Raw genomic sequence first — 24,518 nt, forward strand, 5'->3', positions numbered from 1 at the left:
ATGTGTCTACGTTTGTGATCAAGACATATTTTGTCTTGTATTGCATTCCACGTTAATTCGGCCAATATTAATCAACTTAAAACGATTACAGCTTTTCAGTAACGGAAGAACGTATCCAGTAGTAAGCTCAAAGTAAAGCAGATTTTTCGAGATCAGGTGAATATGGCGACTAACAATCTAAATCGTAACCCAGTTCGGCTGATTTTTCTGTAGATGGCATGTAGGCAACAAAACTCTTCTCCAACAAATACAGTCTTTCTTCTTATGCTCAAAATCAAAATGTCTCAACTATTGAGCAAATTATTGCTCAGTTACCGTCCGTAATCAAAAGGTATCAGCATTGTATGCCCTAAGTATCGTTTTCCCTTTTTCTAAATTATCAATGATCAATTTTTTGAAGAACGTTTCTCAGATGAAGTCTATTGTATAGACTGTATTTTTGTTTCATCTACTGACGTATCTACTCAAAAATTCACTTGAATCACATTGAGATATTCGATGGAATTTCTATTCTAGCAAGTTATTGATCAGCATTAAGTAATCGCGACACCCACCTTGCAGATAACTTATTAAGGTCTCCGGGGCATAGTGGCTAGAGTACAAGGGTTCGCAATATTCACATTCGTCGAAAAAAAGCTACTTTACACACTTGTTGCATAAATAACTATTTTTAAATGAGTATTAACACTAAGCCATTTGTCAGATATTTGTAAAAACATGGCGATAACTAATAATATTATCAAAGTAGTGGAAGTTTTGTCATTCTCTAAAAAGTCACTTTTTCGTCAAACCGTCCTCCGTATATCAAATTAATCTACCAGGAAGAAGCTGCTTCGTCTATTTTCATTTTTTGTTTAGTATAATCAATATCTATAATTATTATTCGACTCTTAACATGTATCGCCCTGTATTCGTGCTACTTGATTGATTGAGAAAATACTTTAAACAGGTGCCGACGACTATAATAGTACCTAAGACATGCGCAGAATATAATTTAATGTAAATTAAATCTATGATAGCCATCAAATACTTTATATAAATCGCATTGGTGTCATGTATCTGGTGAAAATGACTCCGTGAGCGAGGCTAATGATCTTTGTGGGGCGTTAACTAGAACTGGAATTGAAGTAATTCTCTCCAAGAGAGAATTTACTTCCTTGGTACATACGCTACGATCTGATAGCTGACGGATACTACATACCAACACGTGGATTAGAATATATATCTAAACGTGAATAACAATCAGGATGTATGACTTCGAGGAAGGAATAAATAATAATTTTGTCGGGTAAGTGTATAGGAAATATAATATAATGAGTTGTAAATATCTATCGAATTTTTATTTTAACTGAGCAAATATTTATTATATCACAATAAGATATTTTATAAATCGAAATAAGTTGAGTTCAAAAGCAACTCTCTGAAAATAATTCATTATATGACGACTGAACTAATTCTTTCTGTGGCTAAAAAACCATTGCGGAATTCTATTGAAACGATTTTTATAGAAGAACAATATTAATGTCTTTGACTTCATTATTGGAACTGGATAAACTGAGTTCGTTTCTTAAAAAATGCTGTTTGTTTGGAAGAGCTGGGATTTTCCGAGTAATAAAAAGAATATGACGAAAAATAAATATAGATTAATCATGACTTCTTTAATAAATAGAAGACAAGGCAAGACATGCAATGGACGAGATATAGCAAACATAAGGATGAAGGTTATATTAACCGTGTGGAAACCACTTATGGAATAAAAGTATCATGTTCCTATTTTAGAGAATTATTAAAAATTCTGATACGTCAAATTTTAAAATGAACAGCGTGTGGTTCAAATATCAATTTGATGTGATTCACATATACGGGTTCTTTAAAACCCGATTACAATAAACAATTTCATGTATGGAATATGTAGCTGATTTGAATTTGAAAAAAGAAATGTAGTCCACCTCGTTGTGTGTATCCAACGTTGTTTAAAAGTTCATGTGGGATATTCTAAAGTTTAAAGTCTAAAGCTCTGCAAAGCTTGATAGCTATGTTGCATATAATTTGTTTATCAGAAAAGCCCACAAAAAATCCAGCAGCGTTAGGTGTGGCGAATACTACTTTTTTATCCAGTCCATGTTTTACTGAAACTTCGTCTGGGTAAGTTGCCAGCATTGAAGCTTAATTTGCACCATTGTGCTGGAACCATATATTTCCATACGAGAAGCTGAAGTCTATTACGTTGGGTTATATGTTGACCAGGTTTTTCTTTGTCAATGCTCAAATATTTTTCGGTCGTCAACTTTCCATCTATAAATGTAAGATCACTGGAAAGAAAATATTGGAAAGTAAAGGAAAAACTTCAAATAATAAATATAACTGTACACAATAAGCTTATGTTTTATAAACATACAATCAAACCCATCTGGTCGTATGGTAATCAACAATTGGGTTTTGCTAATCAAAGTAGTCTACAAATCATATAAAGATATTAGAACAAGGTACTAAGGAACATCTTGGATGCACCTTCGAAGTAGTAGCCTCCATAAGGATAGGAATATGGTTACTGTTGACCAAATTATAGCGAAATTTGTCACAAGTCGTGAACTATGACTTTATCATTATATCAGTTTTGAGATAATTCAGTTCCTTCACATTGACAATAGCGAAAAGTACTATGAGGATGAAACGTTTCGAGGATTCAAAAGCAGTTTGTGTTTGTTGATGTGTACGTTGATTAGTATACAAAATAAAGTAGTCACGAAAATTATCGCATCACTGGTATTTTAGGATATTTTTAATACTTAACTTTAGTTTTTTGGGACAATCTGTATATGTATCAACTTAATAGATATTTCTGGTTTCTTATCATGGGCAAAAAATATCACAATTTCTTACAAATGCTTTTGGAAGCAAAAATTCTCGAGTAAATTATTTCTGTCTTGGAGAATGCATTGAGATATAGAACTTTTTAAGCAAATTGTGTTATTGTATAGTGAAAATTTAAATTTATTTTTTCAATAATGGATGTGCCTCAACGTTTAACAAGATATGTGACGAATTAAGAAGCCGCTAGAATCATCGCGCTCATACAAGATGTCCGCAGTCAAAGATACGTCGCCGGGGTAATTGGAGTTCAACAATGCATCATATCCAGAGTTGTTATTTGCTACCAAGAAACAGGGCAGCTAACCAGAAGACCCGAACAAGGCTGCGGAAGGGTAACTTCGGTAGTAGATGATCGTTATTTGAGGTTAACGGCGTTAAGAATTAGGCATACCACCGCTCGAAGGCAGCAAACAGATCTGTTGGCTGCTCGTAATGTCCGAATAAGCCTACAAACAGTTCGAAATAGGCTGAGAGAAGCAGGTATACGAGTCAGAGTGCCAGCTAGAGGTCCACGTCTTACTAGAGAGCATCGAGTAGCAAGATTGTAATTTGCTCGAGAACACGCAAATTGGAATATTCAAGATTGGTCCAATATTTTCTTCACAGATGAATCAAGATTTTGTCTTTATTCATCAGATAGGCGTGTACCAGTATATGGCGACGTGGTGAACGGTACGATCAGGTTAATTTTTGTCAAACTGAAAGCTTTGGTGGTGACTCTATCATGGTTTGGGGAGGAATTTCTTTGGAGGGTCGCACGGAGTTAGTAACAGTGAATGATAAAAGACTAAATGCCGACAGGTACATAACCAATATCCCCATGTAGTGCCCTATATGCCTCATATCGGTGACAACTCTGTGCTAATGAACGATAATGATCGTCCACACGCTACTAGAGTGGTTCGAAAGTACTTATAAGAGGTCGAGATACCCACCCTGAATTGGCCTGCACGTAGCCCGGACCTTAACCCAATAGAGCATGTCTGGGACCATCTAGGATGGCAAATTCAGCAACATCCGGCACCAATAAGAACACTAGAAGATCTTCAAAATGTTCTTTTTAACTTCTTTGGTTGGTTTTAGTTTAAGCACTGTTCATTTTTTCGTATAGATGTTTTGTACAATTTTTTTGATGTGTTCTATGTTTTGGTACATCAAATTTTTTTTCCTCTGTAGATTAAACTGATATAATATAAATGTTGTAAAAGGCGTATTTGTTGGTGTTTTCATTCGTAATAATAATAAAATTCGAAAAACAGGAAACACATTTAAAATATTTAAAAAATAATGAGTGATGCGATAATTTCTGTGGGGTGTATATATTAGAAAAATGAGGATTCTTTTGATTTAGACCTTAGTTAGTTAGAGAGTAATCATTTAAGTTAGCTGTAAGTTGCTGATTGATAGATTGTAATATCAACACAATGCCGTGGAAAGGTAATTAGTAGAAAAATATTTCGCTTCTGTTCAGTTTATTCGTCTTTTGTTAGCTCCTGCACAAAAGTTAATTTACGAGCATATTGGATGATGTTTCGATTTTTATAGGTACTTTAGGGCTGTTATATCCCTCACGTCACTATGACAACCACTTTGACGTAACCCTAACGATATTTTTTGCTATCTGCTCATGTCCATGTCTCTAGTTCTATGAGTTTTAATTACAATATCTTGTGAAATATAAGGTCGTTTAAGATACCTCTAATTAATATGTTCGCCATGCCAAAATGACGGCTAATTTTTAGATTTTGGACCGTCGAATGAGATGTTCATATTTTTATGGCAAATAGTCCATGAGTTCATATACAAAATTTTAAATTGCGAGGATAAACCTTTGAAAAATCAATTTTGGAAAATGTGTGTTGTCCAGCTTTTTATGAAACGAAACGTAAGTCGTTTAAGACACCATTTTAGATTGTGTCAGGCATGACGTGTCCAATGTTGCCATTAATTATATAGGAGTCGAATTATGTCTTAATAAATGAAATTATCTCAAGAATACTATTTCAGTTACGATGTCGTACATAAATTTAGTTTCATATTTTTTACTTATTTTTTTTACAAATTTGACTTACTGTCAAATTTGTCATTTTTAGTCATCACCTGTTATCTGGCACATTACACTTAAGCAGTTCGATATGAGAATAAAATAGGAGGACAAATGATTAAAACGGAGATCACTTTGAAGGACCTTGGAACAGAATGATCACACTGTTTACACTACCACTACACCAACACTCACAATTACTCTGTCTGACGCATGTTTCTATTACCAAGTTCGTCTTCAGAGACTGAAAGTAAACTAAAACCTATTATCTTGACTTACCTATCTTATACCAAATTTTTCCACCAGGAAACCTTCTCCCGTAAAAAATAGTTCAGTGGGAAAACCTCTTTGACGGGAATCTTCATATATATATTCCTTAACTACTAAACGATAGAGTGCGTTGTAAGGAATAGGATCTTTGACTTTATTTAAACTGTTCTTTCACATAGAGATTTCCTAAACCTACGACGGTTAATTAACCTATTTCCAATTCTCTTATCATAACCGTTGAGTACAGCTAGATCCTCTCGATATTCTGTGGAAATTGGATTAAAGGATGTACCAGGAAAGGGAGACTGGGCATCTTATGTTGAATACAATGGAAAAAATCAGCCGAGATGTACCTACACGTAATGGTGTTTTTCCTAAATACATTAAATTCTAGCCTATAACTATTTTTAATTACAAAAGTATCTAAAGTGAAGCTCAAAAGATTGCATAGTTGCATATTGCACGTCGCAATTGTTGCCACTAACAAAAATTCAATAAGTGAATTAAACAAATACCTTACCTAAAATTTTATTCAATATTTTGTGACCGGTTTAAAAATGATGATAACAAAACTAAGTAAGTAACAAGTGGTCAGTGGATTTTGGAGGTTGATATATAGTTTGGTTGTTAAGCCAAAATTAAATAGATTTTTCGCTAGAATTTCAGCTTACACGCAATAAAAATGACACCAAACCGAAGATGTTGCATTGCACGGTGTATTGCATCATGTCAAGCGGCCTTAAGCCTTCCAGACGTGAATTTAACGTTAGGATAAGTGCGTAGCTAGTTGAGGTATTTCAATTTAAATTTTATCGTTTAATTTAAGTTTTTACTATTTTCTCAATAGAAAATAAAGTGATTTACTTTAGGTATTTATTTATCCTACCTTGTATAATAGTATTATGATATTACGGAATTTTCAAGAAAAAATATTTCTATGAACATTATCATAATCTAGACGTATCAATATGCAAAGCAAATCTTGCTACATTTCTAAAGTAGGTATAGAAACTTTCCATTTAATGCGCAATGCTTTTGGTCTAATTTCCTACAAACTACTTGAAGTAAATTATACCGGCAACACCGTCGCGCTTTAAGATATTTTCTTCTTCGTATTTAGCTTTTAGTCGCGTACCGCAATCAAGAAAATACGTAGCGACACGATCTGTTGTCCACTCTTTGAATCGCTGACACGTGCGTTAAAAATTGTCAATATCACCAATTTCACTTTCGATTTTACCTATATCCGATGTTGATTTTACGCGTGTTAGTGAGAGTCAAAAAGCAAACTATGTGATTCGTTAAATGTGTTCTATTTCTTCTTGGATTCCTATTCGGATTGTTGCTTTTGATACATTAAAGTAAGTCTTAATTTGTTCGTCATGGTAACGGTGATGGAAACAGCTGTGTGAGAATGTGGTTTCAAATCATAAAGCGGAGATTATATTCGGAAAAACAAGTTGTTATTAGAATCACGCATATAATTATTATTTTACATAACTTTTCTGTTTGCACATATCGTCTAAATATAACTTAAAACTTTATTATACTAATGTTTAACTTTTCTTCTTTAATTTCATTAATGTTATTAACTTATTCCTGGATTTTCTTTATTTCGATTTATTCAATGTACTCTAACATTCTATACTTCGTTTGAACAATTTCTTCATCCTTTATCTACAAGCCAATGTTTTATTCTCAACCATAATGGCATAGAGCAAAAATTTTTCGGTAAGAATTTTTTGTGAACATAGCATTTTATGGCATCAGTGAATTTCTGTATAAGATCAAACAAAAAAACTATTACTAATTATGAAATGAAATATTTAACAATTATATACCTCAATTTTTAAATACATGATTATATGCATTCAAGGTTAGACCTACTCTGAACTTAATTACGTTATATATTTCCGAATCACTTCCACGATTCTATGAATTATTGCATCCAATGTTAAACATCATTATTACATCGAACATTTTGAGTCATACCGATAACACATAGTCATGGTCCTTAGGAAACCTAGGGACCATGAAATTGCCGACGACTTCGTCTGTGGCAACTGTCACGCTTGGAAGACCTAGTGGAGTACCATATATTCAAGCTAGCGACGATGGGGGGATTCTTCAATTCTGGAGAGTCATCATGGGCGAAGGCGATCAAGATTTAAAATAATTAGGATTGATAATATGATATGATGATAATTGGGATTGATCCTGGTTTAGTCTTAATAATAATAAAATACATCGATACAAAAATAGAAAAGAGTTTTCATTTCAACGCTTTCCACAGTTGTGCAAATATACAAAAGCTTCTATTTAAATTATTTTATGTTATTCTACACTTTAGAATTTAATCATAATACTCGTTTCATTTTTTCCTTATTATTTTCGTTGATTTACACCCCAATTCGTACATAGTGTTCTTTGAATCACTATGAGCTTTACCAGTGATTAAAAAATATCCTCCATAAAAAAACATGAATTCTCCAACTGTATCCACATAATTTTCATTTTTCTTCGTTGCCTCTTCTCTTTCCTTGGCACTTATTTTAACGCATTTGAGCAGGTTTTCCTTTATGTTATCTTTATATTCCAGGCTTAGTTTTCAAAATGGCTATCAAAATTGCTATTTTTCTTTTGTTTAAAGTTGCTACAAACAAGAGAAACTTTCTTCTTTGACGTATGCTAAATCTATCCAATTCCTCAATAAACCTCATTTCAATCACTATGAGCTTCAACACAAAAAAATACTGGAGTTAATAATCAAAACGCGCAACTAAGACGCCATCCTCACACCATGGGCATCATGGACGATCTGGAGTGCCGTTGGTGCATGAAGGAGGACGAGACCGCAGATCACGTTATCTGCGAGTGCCCTGCACTCACTCGAGCAAGGTTTAAACACCTGGGAAAACCTCACAACTTGCCTTATGACATCAAAGGATTCAAGCCAAACCAAAGGACATCGGCCTCTGGTAACGTCAAGTGGCGCGCGACAGGCCTATCTGAAGGCCTATGTGCTCAACGACTCCATGGCTGCCCACAACTATGAACTATAACTAACTAATTGACTAATCAAAACGCGAATTGTCTAGATCACCACATCAGTTTTTTTTTGTTAATTTATCTTCGTCACCTTTCCTTCTTCGATTACGTTAATCATATTTATTTCAATTGTGAAGGTTCCTTTAAAAAAACTACTCAAAATGGTAATTTACTTTGAACAATGATACGAAAAAAGTTTTTCAACGCATATCCATTTCTTTAACACTTGAATATTTTAACTTCACAGATACCTAAAAATGTTACTCTGTAGAATCATTTTCAGAATTATAACATAAATTCTGTCCACATAGTTTTAATTTTTCGATGATTTATCTCAGCCTTTTTGTATTATTTTTGTTATAATATTTTATTACTTTTGTCTCTATATTTTTCTTATGATTTAATCGTGGAGTTTGTTTTTTTAAACATTATGATATATTTTTTTCATCACTGTTACATTTTAATCACTGTTTGCTTTTAAACTAGAACATCACTCTTCAAAATGTTGATATAAACTCTCGTAGCACAAATCACATCGATTTCATTTTTGTCATTTGCTTTTTCTTTTTCATTTGACCTCATTTTATCATTCACCATCTCCCCTTTTATGGTCAAAAGTATGATTTTCCATATATATTCCCTTCTGTTTTTATAAAAAAAGTTTAATTTTTTAATATGTTTAAATTCTGATTCGATTTTTGAATATTAATAATAGTTTTTGAATTTCTTCTTGCAGTTATATAACTTTGAGTTACCTGATAAATAAAAATTACTTTATTATAATCATTCTAGGAAAATAATTCTATTAAACCTTGAAGTTTTTCATAAGACTTAAGGATTCTTAACATATAAAAATAATGTACAGTTAAGGACTATTCGTTCCACAAGTTTTTGCAGCTAAAATCTCAAATACATATTAGAAAGTAATATAGGAAGTAGCATTCCTTTGTTATCACGGAAACTTCTGTTTTTCCATGTCAAATTGAAAAATATCTTGTTATACTGACTTCGAAACGTCCGGAAATTTCGCTCACAACAGATTTTATCTCTACCTTCTCATGACAGGATATTCAAAGCGTTCCTTTTTTTGGTAAATGTATTTTATTGAAGTACTCTAGTATTTAACTACATTCTAAGTAGTATACAGATTGATTCAATGATTGATTGAATGAAGCGTGATCAATTCATATTCATTTATCAAAATTTCCCCCAAAAAACTTATTATTTTCCTCTCTTCCTTCATATTTTGTTGTTAATTTTCACTTCAACGAAGCTAGGACCCTCATACCACAATGGATTTTGGAATTAGTTGCCTTTCACATTCTGCTGTTCAGTAAATGTAATTTTGTTAATACGTTTTCGAGCAATAGGGAATAGTGTAATTAAAATTATACACACTTTTGTGAAATCCTCTTTTATAGCTTGTACTTGCAAAACATTTCAGCATGGTTCTAGTAAATTTTTATAATGAAACCAGACGGATTAATCTTATTCTACCAAATATAATCTAGTTGAATTTCAGTTCGTTTTATTCAATAACGTATCCTGTTATTTCAATGTTTACCTGCTCATTTTCTGTAATCTTATCTTCAATCGCAATATTTTTTTGAATTAATGTCGAAATCGCTAAAAAATCCCTGAAAAAGTAAATTCAAGATATATTATTGGGAACATTAGATAATTTTTCGGGGGAATTAACATTTCTAATTACAATGTAAGATTAAGAACAAAAATTACTATAACTTGACGCAATTGTGAAAGAACTATTCAAGCATTGAAACCACCAGTAACAGAAATAGCAAAATAATTGGAATATTACACACCATTTCCTTTTTGTGGTATATATTACCGTAAAAACGATCTGCCATTAGTTTCACTATGACTTAAATAAAAATAATAGAAATAAGAAAAAAAACTAAATCGATGTAAAGTTAAACGAGTTTTAATACTTTGTCAATGATGAGGAACGTAAGTAATGAAAAGTGAAAAAAATATGTATCAGGGTTGTTACCATTGTTTTCCAAGGACTCAGCAAAATATTTATAATATCAAAACTGATAAATAAAGATAAGCTAGCTAGATTACAACAACTCAAGAAGAGAGAAGTCATTCCTGTTTTACAAATCTAACAATAACCGAACCAACACTATTGATACTGATCAAAACAAAAATGTCTAAATTTAATCCGTTATACGGAGTGAAAATATTCTTCTCCATCTGCTGTCCGATTTGCACTCCTGCAGTTTCTTGCTTTTCCTCTATATACATTTTTGTATGGTCAGCTTCTATAGTAGTTTTTGTAACGCAAACGACTACACAAATGAAAGGGACGCTAGACACTGTGTACGATGACTCTGCACCATCATTTACTACCGTAAAATCTTGAGCAGCTGAACTCAAATGTAGTCCTATCAACTTGATTGACAACTAGCGGTCGGGGCGACCAAAATGAAGATTAGAGAGATAGAAGAGGCTATCAGCTTATCAAAAGAACGTATTTGCCATATACTGATAAGAGAATCATTAATACAAGAGCCTACTTGTTCACCATATTTGGCCTACAGCGACTTTTGCCCGTTTCCTAATCTTAAAGCTTCCCTCGTAGAAGAGATATTTTTATCAGACCAAACGCATACGTAAAAGCCTATTATGAGCAGAAACACGGCAAAATTATTTGGTGGGGTTAAAAAAATTTAAAACATCGCTGGAAGAGTGGAATTGATAAATCTGCTCTAAACACTCTGAGTAACCGCAGTGGCACAGCAAGAAAAAGATATACAATAGATCCTTTTGGTGGTAGGGTACATAAAACCCTAATAACATACACATGTTTGTATGTGTATATTAGGGTAACTAATTCTATCTATCTATCTATTGTGTCTTCTTTTCTTACTGTCTTACTGGGAATCCCAGTGTTTACAGCTAATCTATTAATCCCACTATTATTGGAATGTGGGATGGCACCATCTGCCAGAGATCTTCCTCTGCTATTTTATACGCTCTAAGGTGTGGTGGTCTGGAGTTCCGTAATTTCTCACACTTCGAAAGAAGGTGGATAGATCTTTCGTCCTTTGTGCAATAAATCAGCACGCTGCATTTTTGCTAAGGCCACAGTGCCTCGACAGGCTGTTAGGTAAGTATTAGTAGATTACTCTTATCTAAATTGATACATTCAGCAGATTTTCTCTGGTTATTTCCAGGAGTGTACTTTACATTACATACACATACATCGCTGGAACAAGTTTATAGCCTTAAAATATAACTATGTTGAAACGTAAAAATGATTAAGGAAAAAATCTTCTTGTTTTTTTGTTACAATTTAAGTAGTATCTTCAAAAATGAATGAAGTTTAATGAGTATATATCTCTTGGTTGTGTCGTTGTCATACTGTGCTCAATTATAGATATTTATAATCAGTATACTCAAATGTTTACCAATAGATAGCCACTTGAAAAATTCTACCAAAGTACCTAGTTTTACTTTGAAAACCAATCATCAATTGGCCTGATTTATTTCTATGAAGTACATAATTGTTCTCTCCGTCGTTCGTATTATATACTCTATGATCAAAAGTTATCGATTTGTCGGTAGCAGAAATTGGGGCTCTGCTCTTCGACTTCGTGGCAAAATTTTCACAAAGATTTCACTCTATATCACTTAAAATCCAACTGGTAAAAAATTTAAGCCACAAAATTATCATAATATATGTGTCCGTATTTCGCTGATTGGTTTGGTTCATTTTTGGCCTAACGAGTTTTTTAATAAACAATCTTGTTGCGTATGGTATAAAAACAAACCAAAACAGATTCTATAGACTGTATTACCTCTAGAAAAATGCTTTGGTGTGGTTTACACGCTGGTGACATTACACAACATGAAGTCAAAACTTGCGTTACGGTCAATTAAGTTACCGCACTATGATCAATAGTTTTTTTTTGAACATATAGGTGACATTAATGATGATATTTATATACTGATATGTGGTTTCAACATGACGGCGATAAGTGCAATGCGGTGACTAGGAACCTGTCCCGCCAATGCTGGATTCCGTATGACTTTCGCGGGCTTAACTGTACGATATACTTGAGATTCAATATTCTCGTCGGTTTAAACTTGGAATCAATGCCTCGGATTTGGTCTTTTGCAACAAATACGATCGATACATTATTATAAAGTAACCTAACTAGCTCTCCGCGAAGAAAGTCAAAAAGCACTGTTCTGGACCGGCGCGATATTTCAGGGTTTGGAGTTTTCCATTACTACTGCATTAATTCGATTTTTTTGACGTACATGCTTAGGTAGTACACATTTAACTACTACTTGGAGATAATTGCAAGTTGTTAAATACATTAAGATAAATTTAAATAGTAAAATAGAGTGAAATCGTGAATCAAAATCTGAAGGTAGTTTTACATATAAATTATGCAGTAGATTTATTAAAATTTTTGCTCATTCTACCGAAGATCTTCACAAGCACATAATAATTTGGAAGCCTATAAAAACAGTTATGATGTTGTTATTGATGAAATAACAGATAAATCTAGTGACCGCAGCTCGAATAGTTCGTTTATTGGTACTAGTTCTAGCGCTACCTAGAAAAAGGAAAATTACTATCTAAAAAAAAAGTTTTTATGGAAGAGTGATTCGAATGCTAGCTAATGATCATATACCGTTTCCAACGGACCCATGAGAAATAAATTGAAAACGAAAGTATAACGGAATTAGGACCTTAAAAGAATCTAAACAGCGATAAAAATTTTAAATATAAAAATAACGATATGAAAAAGATTAAAGCAACAGTGACGGTCGACGGTCTAAAATATCAGATATATAAAAATTATCTAATACAATATCTGTAAGAGGAAACTCATCCATTGAAAATCTGTTATAGAGATCTTGTAATGCATACACTTTAAACAGAACAGTTGCATTTGCATTCAAAAAAATGTGTTTTTCTTAGCAAAGCTCCCACTCAATTTTTTAAGTAAAATGTAAAAACTTGTCATCAAGTACACACAAAATTGTATAAGCATTGCGATGGAATTAGATTAATTTTGTAAAATTCGTTCTATTTTCCAGATAGCCTTTAAAGAGTTAATGGCTTAAAGTGACCGGCTTCTTATTTAGGGTTTTGTTCGCAATAAGTTACGTTACATGCATAGTTCCAACTGTGGATAATTATTACGAAGATTATATTACAATATTTATATTCCAACGTTAATCTGTTTTTACGAATGCGCTCTATTAGACACGCCTGTGGCTCGAAATAATAATCGTACTACAGCTATGTCCTTACTGTTTACAATATAGATATAATTGCTATCGAATCATTCGTATGGAAATTAGATGAGTGATAGATTAAAATTGAAAAAAAAAAATAATAGTAGGATGAAATGAGAAATAATTTACGGGAAATCTTAGGTATGGGGATAACTTTTGAAGGGGAAAAAACGACAATTTCCGGCCCAACTACAAGTCCTATGGAAAAAAATTGAATAGCAAAGTTATAGGTAACAAGAAGATCTACAACTTTTGTATCTACACTTTTTTCACATAACCTGAAAAATTATGTGGAAAATTCAAAATTTTCAAAAGCATTTTATTTTCACAAAATTTTGTAGACACTTACCTTTCTATGTCCCAAATACACTGTAACTTTTGATATGAAACAATTTTTTCCATTTGAAAATCATACTTGAATTCGCAATCACTTTATAGCTCTCTCAATATTTTCAAAAGTAACAGAAGAGCAGGTCCCACTAGCACGTGCATCATCATCAATGCGTCCTCTTCAAAATTCACTATACGAGCGTAACGCGGTCTTGAAGGAGTTTCAATACTTTGTTGTTCACTTTAAGCTACCTCATAATCATAGTAAAACATAACGCGCACTTGCTCGTTAGAATTTCATATGTTGATAGCAAATGAATTACTATTTACTTAGTTATAGAAAAAGCAGTCAGAGCTCACTACTTAAGGATGATAGGTAATATTCAGAAACTCAATGTTGCCAGTTCTAAGCTCTCTAGTTAGTTAAATAACTTAATTCACAACTTTGTAAAAACTATCTATTAACATAAAATGTAAATAAATAAAGTGGTTTCAATAATCTGTCTTCTGTACTCATTATATGTCAAGACTATTAAGGACTTACTATGCGTGTATATGCCCTCTTAAATACTAATTCTATTGTATACAAAAGCTATAATAAATTATATTTATGGTTCTTAGAGTCACATCAATAAAAAAATAAGGGTAAGTAATATGGAATCGCTTAAGTAAGACGTTGGTTCCCATCAGGGGATCGTCAGTTTACAATAAATCTTGACGAATACAATAGTAACTAATAATTCTTCACAGTCACATTAAAATAAGACAAAAATTAGATAATCCGAGACGATACGTTAATGGAGCATAAAATAAGAGACATGTTGTACAACTAACTCAATATATGGTTACCATAACTTAAATGGTTCCCATCAGGAATGGCGAGATAATTAGTTTACATAAAGCGGCCCTCGCTAGAAACCAAATTATCAGAGAGATTGGCTTCCAATAATGCTTTTCAAATATATTTTATTCTAAATTCTCCTTCATTTATTCAAACGATTGATTTCTTTTTTTTTTTTTCTCTAAAATGTTTCAAGAAAATTGGAAATAATATAATTTTTTTTTTGTTTTAATCCATTCGAAGTTTAAAACGGAAATTCTCACAAATAAAAATTCAAGCAGCTTGGAACGTCCATTGTTTAGTGAAAGTAAATTTTTCATAGTCGATTAAAGTGATTAAATTTGTAATTGTTTAAAATAAGTTTCTTTGAGATTGCAGCAGCGAACAATGGTTAATCTAGAAATAATCTCGATGGCAATTAGTATTTTATTATAACCGTAGCGTTATTCTCAAGTTATTATTTATAAATTTTTCATTAACTTAGTAACTGAAGAACACATTTTATGTTCAAAATCAATTCAATGAATTGCAATATTCAAGGTGTTCAAAATTAATTGTCAAGTTTTGTTGTTTCCGATAATGTTTTCAAATAGCTTTACTAAACACACTGTACTGAATAAGAATCATTGGAGTGCTCACAATTAGCCTAAGAAATTTTTATAGCATACTATTGAACAATTAAAGCATTAAAGTTTACCTAAAGCACTTTTCATTTAAGTGGGAAATTTCTGAAAATAATATTACGTTTTGTTGAATTTATACTTTCAATTGAAATAGTTATAAAGAAATAAGGCGTTTGTTCCATAATCATTTTTATTATCCACTTCCCTTTTAAATATATGGGGGTTGTTTTTTTCAACCCCGAATGAAAAGAAAACACGGTTGAATATACAAAAAAGATTTTATTACCAAAAGTAAGATAAAGTACAGCTTATTTCTCTATATAACCACCGTAACGTTTGAGGCATTTGTCTTCATAAAAAAAATATAGCCGTCAATAATTGGAAGTGAGTTGTGACCATTGCTTGAGCTCCACCTCAGTTTGTAAGCGCCGCCCTCCAAGCCTTCATTTCAGGGAAAAGATGAAAATCTCTTGGTGCTATGTTGTAATTGAATGATGAGTGTTCGAAAATGTCCTATTGAAATTGCAGAAGGTGTCCTTGAGTTAGACTAGCGATTTGGAGATGGACATTATCGTGGATCAGAACGGTTCCACAAGTCAGCATGCCTCTTCGTTTGTTTTGAAAAGCTCTACGTAAGCGACGCTAAATTTCACAATAAGAATCTGCATTAATTGTTGTTCCAGGCTGCATATACCTTTTTGGTCGCAAAAAACAGTCATAATCTTACGGCTGTTAAAGGTTCGTTTAAATTTTTTTCAAATTTTTTGTGTCTATTTTTCTACATAGTTTCTATATTTGTTTTAACATTAGTCATGACGTTCTACAAACTCATATATATCTAAGTCGTAGACGTATGTGAGTGCTTGTTGCTTAGTAAGTATTTTGGGCAGAGAAATAAGTGTAAATTACTCGGCACCAAGTCTGAAATGGAGGTGGCCTAAGCTTAAAAGAGTACCAAATATTGATTTAAGCGTTGGAATCCTTGTATTGGCTCGAAAGGAAACTATTCTGAAGGCGCCAACAAAGATATGTTATGTAATGCGTAAGAATGTTGCTTCTTGATCAGTCCGGGTTAAAGTTGATTATACAGTTATATCTAATTGTGAGCTTCGTTTCTGTCAATAACCTAGTTTGAAAAACAACTATATCGTAGGCAAATCTACGTGATGTATCTATAAATAACAAAATATTACTTTACTTCCTCCGTTGTCCTTTTTTTAAATAAATGGAATACCACTATTTCTTGTTGAAGCACTTGAAAAATATCAGATACTTGCAGTAAAATTAAATGACTTTTTAACAAGGTCGATACATTTACTATTTTAATTATTAATTTTTTCTCTGTTATTATGTGATAAATTAACCATTTCAAATCACACGTCAAAAATACTACAAGGTAAACCGTATTATATTTTCATAGATTTCTCTTAATCCAAGTATCATATTTCTGAATTACCTTGACAATTCATTATTAATAAATATAAATAAACTATGTATGCGTTTATCGAACCGTTTTAACATTACGAGTGAAAGTAGATACCTGTCGAGCACATAGAACGGACACAACGCTTCTAATACTAATATAAGGAGCTGGTTGTGTAGCAAGTATATAAAGATATAAGTAAGGAGCTGAGTGTACAACAGGTGCCCTATATAAAGCTATATAAAGAAACATTAAATAACGTGCGTCTTTTTAAGATATTTTTCAATATTGAAAATCCATTTTTACGCACAAACTAACCTCTACTCAATTGAATTTGTATTTATGTTAAATATATCGTGGGGAAAGTTTTAGATATTTGATAACACTCTTCTGTCTATCAAATTTTCTTTTAAATTCGATATAAAAAAGTGTGGCCGTGACCTTATAACATATTCATTCGTTTGGAATATTTAATTAAATAGGTATCTCAAGTACTTTTATTCATCAATCGCTAAGTATTATGGCACAAATGATTTACCCTGAAATTCAGAATAATCCTTGTTCATATAGTCATTTTACAAAACAATTTATGGGACGGAGCACTTGGTTAATATTTACACAACTGTTCCTTGGTTTTGTTAGTGACTTTTACCATGTAAAAATAATGTTAAAAACTAAGATATCTATCAGATTTATTAGGTGCACTGAAAAGTGATTTATAAAAGATATTACGAGGATGTATTGATATCTAGTTAGTCTAGACCAGTTCCATGCATAAAAAAAATATTGCGTAACCATAGCAACGAACAATAACTTATTAGAAGTGTCAGTGTAAAGTTTGAAGTCGAAAAAGTAAACCAGAGTAAAGCAATAAATTAAAAGATAAAAGATGTCCACCGAAATTGTGAAAATCGAAAAATTGGAGTATCGAGCCATCATCAAGTATCTGTATTTAAAAGGGTTAGGAGGTAAGCAAGCTTGAAAAGAGGTAAATTTTCCATTGAAGATGATGACCGATCTGTGTTAGTCCCCGAAAATATCGATGCAGTTCATGACATGATTTTGTCAGATAATTGGGCTAAACCGGATATCTGAAGCAATAAATATTTCACACGAACGCGTTCATCATATAGTTTACGTCAATTTGGACATGAGAAAAATTGCTGGTAAATGGATCCCCAAATGTTTGAATGTTGACCAAAAGCGTGCAAGGGTAGAAGCATCGCGTTCGATTTGTGCTCGATTTGAAAACGATGTAGACTTCATAAACTGAATTGTTACTATGGATGAGACTTGGGACATTTCTACGATCCACAAACAAAGCAACAATCGATGGAATGGCGACACTCCGGTTCTCCAAGACCTAGGAAGTTTTGTGTCCAAAAATCTCCTGGAAAAGGTCTTACTCCAGTTTTTTGGGATTGCTATGGATTAATCATGATGGATTTTTTGAATAAGGTTAGAACAATAAGTAGAGATTACTATTCGATATTACTGACCACTCTACGGGAAAAAATTAAAGAGAAAAGACGCGGAAAGCTATCCAAAGGTGTTTTGTTTTTGCAGGACAACGCCCCTGCACAGAAATCTCATGTTGCCGTGCAAATAATTCGTGATTTAGGGTTTGAATTACTAGAACACCTCTCTTATTTACCAGATTTGGCTCCGTCCGACTATCATCTCTTTCCTCAACTGAAAAAAAGTCGTAAATTTTCTTCCAACGAGGAGGTAATAAAAGCTGTGGAGGTCTGGTTTGCAAAGCAAGAAGAAACATAATTTTTTTGAAAGGTCAAGAAACGTTGCAAGTTCACTGTAATAAATGTATCCAATTAAGAGAAAAATATGTTGATTAATAAAATATTTTGACATTGAAATTTTGTTTGGTTCTATAGTAGCTAAGAATTTTTCAATATATTCTCATATTTCAATGTTCAGGATCGATTCTACGTTGATCAGTATCTATCAATATTAAATATTTACATCAATGGACTCCACGCTTTTCACATGATTTGCTATTAGTGCTTATTTGTGGGTTAATTGCGCCCCTGCTACCTTCACCTGATAAATTGTTATTAACCTCCCTTTCTAAAATTATGACATTTTTCTTCGATCGTGAAATTAACTGTCTGAACACGTCCCTTGGTAGTAGGACAAATCACTAGAAATTCGTCCTTAATAAGTATGCGCAATTTCATATAAAACCGACGATTTAAAGTGCTCAAACAATATAAGTGTTAAAAAAAAAAGTCACCCTTTCCTACTTACGATAAGTAACATTTTCATACATAAGTCTTCTTCAATTTCTCATCGAATCTATTCGTCATTCCATCCCAAAATTTTTATCGATAAAAAGTAAATTTTAAATTTCAAAATCTGATTCAATATAAGTGAAAGTAACAAATTAATGATTAAGTTTGATTACATAATTTTTTATTTATGTTCTACGAAATAGAACGTTTATTTACATTTAATAACTAGCTGCTAATACTCGCTTCGTTGAGTTTGTTTGGATGGTATATTTAATAATTATTAATAAACTTTTCCGTTTTATACAAAAATCCTTACAAACGATAAAATATGGTAATTGGAATTGTACAAGAACTGATCGTTTTGCACCGCCATTGGCTCATCTATATATCGAAACAATTTTTCATCATCACATCACATCGTAGCCAGGAAAAACAGCAGCGTTTTTAACTGGAGACAGTCGCCTAATTGGCGGGTCAGATGCTAAAAGTGGTTTTTCCTAGATGTCCGATTCTTTAGGACGATTTCAAGTAAATATATGAAGGTTGGTACATAAGTTTTGAGATATCACATATTCACTGATGTGAATATGTCAATCTGTCAAGTTTGACATTTTTAATGATGAACGTACTAAGAAGGAGTTGTCAGACGAATGCTATTCGAGTTGTTGATACTTGGAACATTCACCTTGATCAAAAAATTTAATTCGATTTCAATCGTGGTCGCACTTCGCTATAGAATGAATTTCGTGAAGATCGTCATAATCGCTTGTTGTGCCAGAAAACATCGATGCTGTGCATAAACTGATATTGCAAGATCGTCATGAAGCATACCGTGAGATTGAAGCATACCTGGGCATACAATCAATATTGCATAATTTGACAATCGCTTCAACAAAAGCTCGTGTCAATTGGTGCAAAGAAATGCTGAAAAAATTCAATCGTCGTGCTTCAAAAGACGTCTATAAGATCCTGAAAAGTGGTGAATCATAGATCTATACATATGAATCCGAAACTAAACAAAAATCGATTGTACTCGTATTGTTTTTCAAGTCGAACCAAATCCAACAAAAATTGTTCGCCACCGTTCCATTAGAGTGACGTATAACGGTCAATTCTGAATGGTACAAGCATTCGTTTTCACGGAGTTCTAGGAACAATCAGGAAAATCGTAGAAGACGAATCATTCTGCACCACGAAAATGCGAGCTCTCACACATCAGTTTAAACACAAACGTTTTTGAACAGTTAAAACATCGAACTGATCCGCCGTACAGTCCTTGTTTCTACCCAATGATTTCTTCGTTGAAATCACATGTTTTGGAGGTACCTCAATCGGAATGGAAAAAGCTAAAACTTAAGTAGCAACCCTCCTATGTTAGGATTTAACGAAAGAATAATTGGTGCGATCTATTCAAATCTTTTCATATGCCAGCTGGATAAGAAGTATTATGCCTATGAAAGATTATTTTTTTTTTCTTAATGTTACCAATAAGTTCTCAAAATGGTTCCCTAGGCCGCCCATGTCCAGCTACTATGGAATTTGAAACATTCGGCGATTTCGCGCGGCGCTTTTCCAGCGGCGTCTTTTACATTTTTTATAAATGGCGGAATCGCCTTTAATGTTTATTTTAGAATTTTTTTTTAATAATTTTCAGGAAGATCTATTCATTTATTTCTTTTGCTTCTTTAAGTTCTACGATTTTGTAGAATTTTATGTAGGTATATAAATTATTTGTGTAAACGCAGTTAGTTTAGTTTTAAATAAATAGTCGTAGTGAAAAAAACGAGTTAGTAAAAGTAATCGCAGAAATTATTCAAGTGATATTTATAAGTTATAGTGTGTAAATAAATTAGAATATTAGAGACAGTGTTCATTAATTCACCCAACGAGTAGAAGGAGTGTAAATAAATAGGAAAAACGTTACATTAAGTTTCTAAACAGATAAATTGGAAAAAAGTGCTCAACTGATGAGCAAGATCGGTCTACTGACAAAAGTTAATTTTCTTTTTGGAGTTTTATAAAAAAACTAAATTTATAACTGACTACTAGAGAGGGCACGAAATACTGAGCTTTCAATCTATTAATGCTAATTTGCAGAGAACAATTAGTCAATCATTTAAACTTGATACAGCATTGCATTGATGCGTGTTAGCAGTAAACATTTAGTTTAACATTATAGATTATACTTTAGGTGATTTGTTTTGTTTGGAATAAATAGTTTTGTCATTATTTCTAGGAAATGATTAACAAAAATTGGAGTTACATAACCATTTATTTAGAAGACTATTCAAATTATTCATCTTCTTAATTTATTGACGGTAATTCCTAAATTCAGAAGGCAATTAATATTTTTAATAAATAAAAAGAGTAAACAACTAATATTTATAAGAAATTTTGTATATTGAAAAATAGTATATATTAGAATCATGTACGTCTCACAATAAGTATAACAAAATAATCCTGTTTTTATAAACTTTGTACACAGGGAATTCTCAACAAAAAATTAAAGTTGAATAACCGACAAATCTATTTGTGCAATAAGAATGTGGTACATTCGAAAGAAGAGAGGAATTAAATGGATTGAGTTTTCATTTTCCTCAGATACAATTTTTCAGAATAACATTTTTTTATAGCTCTTCAAATAAACCATACGCCAAACTTTGTTTTATATTTCACTTTATGAACCTATAGAAATTTACAAACTCTTATTATCAAGAGAAAAAATTATTCTTGAAATCTGTGTGTACAACTTTTAAGTATGTATAAATATCCACATCATACAAAAATTTATATCTCAGACTATTATTTCCATTTTCTTACTGTTTAAGTTTAATTCAACTGTGTTCAATTTGAAAGTTGAAATGCGAATTTCGACCAAATTGTTGTCCCCAATTATGGTAGTTTTCGATTGGATATATGTTCCCATTTTCATCACGTAAGATTTAAAAAACTGTTGAGAATGTACGTACGTACATACAGTATAGTATATAACTGTTAATTCGTTCGCGATTTATTTTATAAAGAATAATGACAACGATGAGTTGAATAATTTATATTACGAGCCATTATGACCTAATTTTTATGTATTTATTATCATGAATGCAGAGTAGAAGCGTTATGTGAAAAAAATTATAACAGTATAACCGTGATCCCACCAGAACTTGAACATTATGGATATATACAAGGACTGGGTCATACTAACAAATCATATTTTTTGAGTACTGTTTTTATTATTGAAATTGTAAGTTAACTTTTTTTATTTTGATTTTCTTATCATATTTTTAATGTTCTGTGGTCTTCCCATGAGTTTTCAAATTTACTTTTTATAGTAGTTTGTCATCGGGCATCCACGTAGTTTCTCAATTTCTTCGTTTTCTCTAGTCTCTTTCAGTGCAATAAATCTTAGTATTCACAACTCTGAACACGCTGTTTACACTATCACTACACTAACACTAACTGTAAACTATTTACAGTAACTGTAACTGTAAACAGTTTACTTTCAGTCTCTGAAGACGATAACTTGGTTATCGAAACGCGCGTCCGACAGTGTAATTGTGAGTGTTGGTGTAGTGGTGGTGTAAACAGTGTGATCAGTGTGAATATAACCAACAGTTCCTAAAATTCCAACTTAGCATTCGCATCTCTGGTCTAGTTATTCAATCTGATCCTTTTGAACAGGATTAGTTTTGCAATATATAAAGATTGTCGTTAATTCGATTCATAATATAACTTTGCTGGTAGTATGCCATTTATTTTACTCGAGGACTCACCATTTTATAGATATTTTTGTCAATATTATCTCGTATGATATTTTAAAAATAGCTTCGATTGAGAGGCTTATTCCTCGAATTTATTTGAGGTCAGCTTTCTTCAATATGGATATCATAGTGTCATGATTCTTTATTCCATTGGATGCTTTAAATGATTCCAAAAGATTCTGAAAGCTTTGTTTGTTTTATTTTTTTTTCTATTTTTATCTTATTTCTATTCTTTCCAATTCAGAAAAAAAATTAGAAAGGAATGTTTCTATATTTTGATAGTTGAAAGGCAAAATAAAAAGGAATGCATAAATTGGAATCGATTTTTGAAATACAACATTCGTCTTTCTAAAAAAGAGAATCAACAATCGCCGCTGGTTGATGTTAATACTAATAGATGTTCAGCAATTTTACTTCTGCCGGAGAGAATAATAGAAGTAGCAGTCCATATAATGCAGAAGTTCCCAAATTTTTTTTCCTCGTGAACCACTTTCAGAATTCTTATTACTAGTTTTAGTTGATAAATTTACACCATATTACCAACACATCAAATAATCAAAGTAGGGAAATTCAAGTACACTTCATTGTAGCGCTTCTCGTGTACCATTGGGGGTGCACCTGTACCACTTTGGGAATCACTGATGTAATTTAACAGTATTGTCTAAGAGTACAGAGTCTATAATCAAGTTACCTCTTGAGTAGTTATTCTAGGAAGATATCCACCTGTTTTTAGAAGGGATGATCAAATACTTCTTTTCCGTAATTTAGTACTCCTGAACTTTTGAGTAAGCAGTAGAATCATAATCTTCCCTATAAAAATAAAACCAATACTGTTAGACCATTGAGCGAGTCGTGAGTTTAGAAAATTGTTAGATTTATTTTAAAAATTTTAAATTTATAATTTTGAAACATCATGTATACTTATTTAAATGTTTGAATTTTCATGTAACTGTCCACCTTACCATATTAACAGTGACAGTTTAACGTAGGATTGCTAAAATAACTCGTATTGTCCATATTTAGGTACGGGACTAAAACCGAAACTGCATTGGCCTCCATATACGACCATAGCCTCTTTAAGTCGTTTCAGTGACCCCAACATTATAAATTCTCTTATTTTCACTCAAATTTTCGATCACATATAATTAATGGTTAGATGAGATAGAAAATTTATCCGGAGGCTGTATGTGTCTTCAACGTGACCTTTTCAAGGTTTGTCTATTTTAATGAGGTATTTGTATATTGCATTGTACGTTATAAGTATTTTTTTAACGTACAGACACATTTTAATTTAATCTAAAGCATTATGAATCATACATAAATCATCTAAATAGTTTTTTAAATGCAATGTTTTTTTCTCATAAACAGAGCGAACATTTTTATTGCTCTTCCTATTTTTTTTCCAAAATGCATATCCTGAAAGTTACTTTCTTTTCCTTAAATTCATAAATTAATACAAACAAATAGAAAACTAAAATGGGTAGCACTTAATAGCTTCGGTCCATTAACGAAGCTTCTAATTTAGTAATAGTTATGAATAATACTCCTTGTCACAGTCGCCCACAGAAACACATAAACTGATTAGCTAGCTAGTAAAAGTATTCCACACGAAGAAACAATGCTAAATCTACGAATGCGGTTTTTCAGCTACAGGTGATATTATTAGTTTCCGCCATATTTCTCATGTCATTTGTCAAACTTTCACTAAAAGCAGACAAATAAATGTTTTTCAATGCTCAATACTATCGACAAAAAATTTTAAATATTTTGATTCTAAT

The 24,518-nt window shown here is 32.2% G+C and overlaps 1 protein-coding gene across 2 annotated transcripts in view; it reads left to right on the plus strand.

The window, feature by feature from the left end:
• The first annotated feature begins 996 nt into the window (after window positions 1–996).
• The window catches only part of LOC130891821 (calpain-C), a 47,496-nt gene continuing 23,974 nt past the window's right edge, over window positions 997–24,518 (plus strand). The window contains exon 1 of one of the 2 annotated variants that reach the window (XM_057796834.1): window positions 997–1,288. The gene's annotated coding sequence lies outside the window, so the exon portion shown is untranslated. Of the gene's footprint in view, window positions 1,289–6,304; window positions 6,550–24,518 lie in introns of those variants that run through there. The other variant, XM_057796832.1, reaches the window with a different exon arrangement.

The sequence above is a fragment of the Diorhabda carinulata genome, chromosome 3 (assembly GCF_026250575.1).
Source record: "Diorhabda carinulata isolate Delta chromosome 3, icDioCari1.1, whole genome shotgun sequence".
NCBI lineage: Eukaryota > Metazoa > Arthropoda > Insecta > Coleoptera > Chrysomelidae > Diorhabda > Diorhabda carinulata.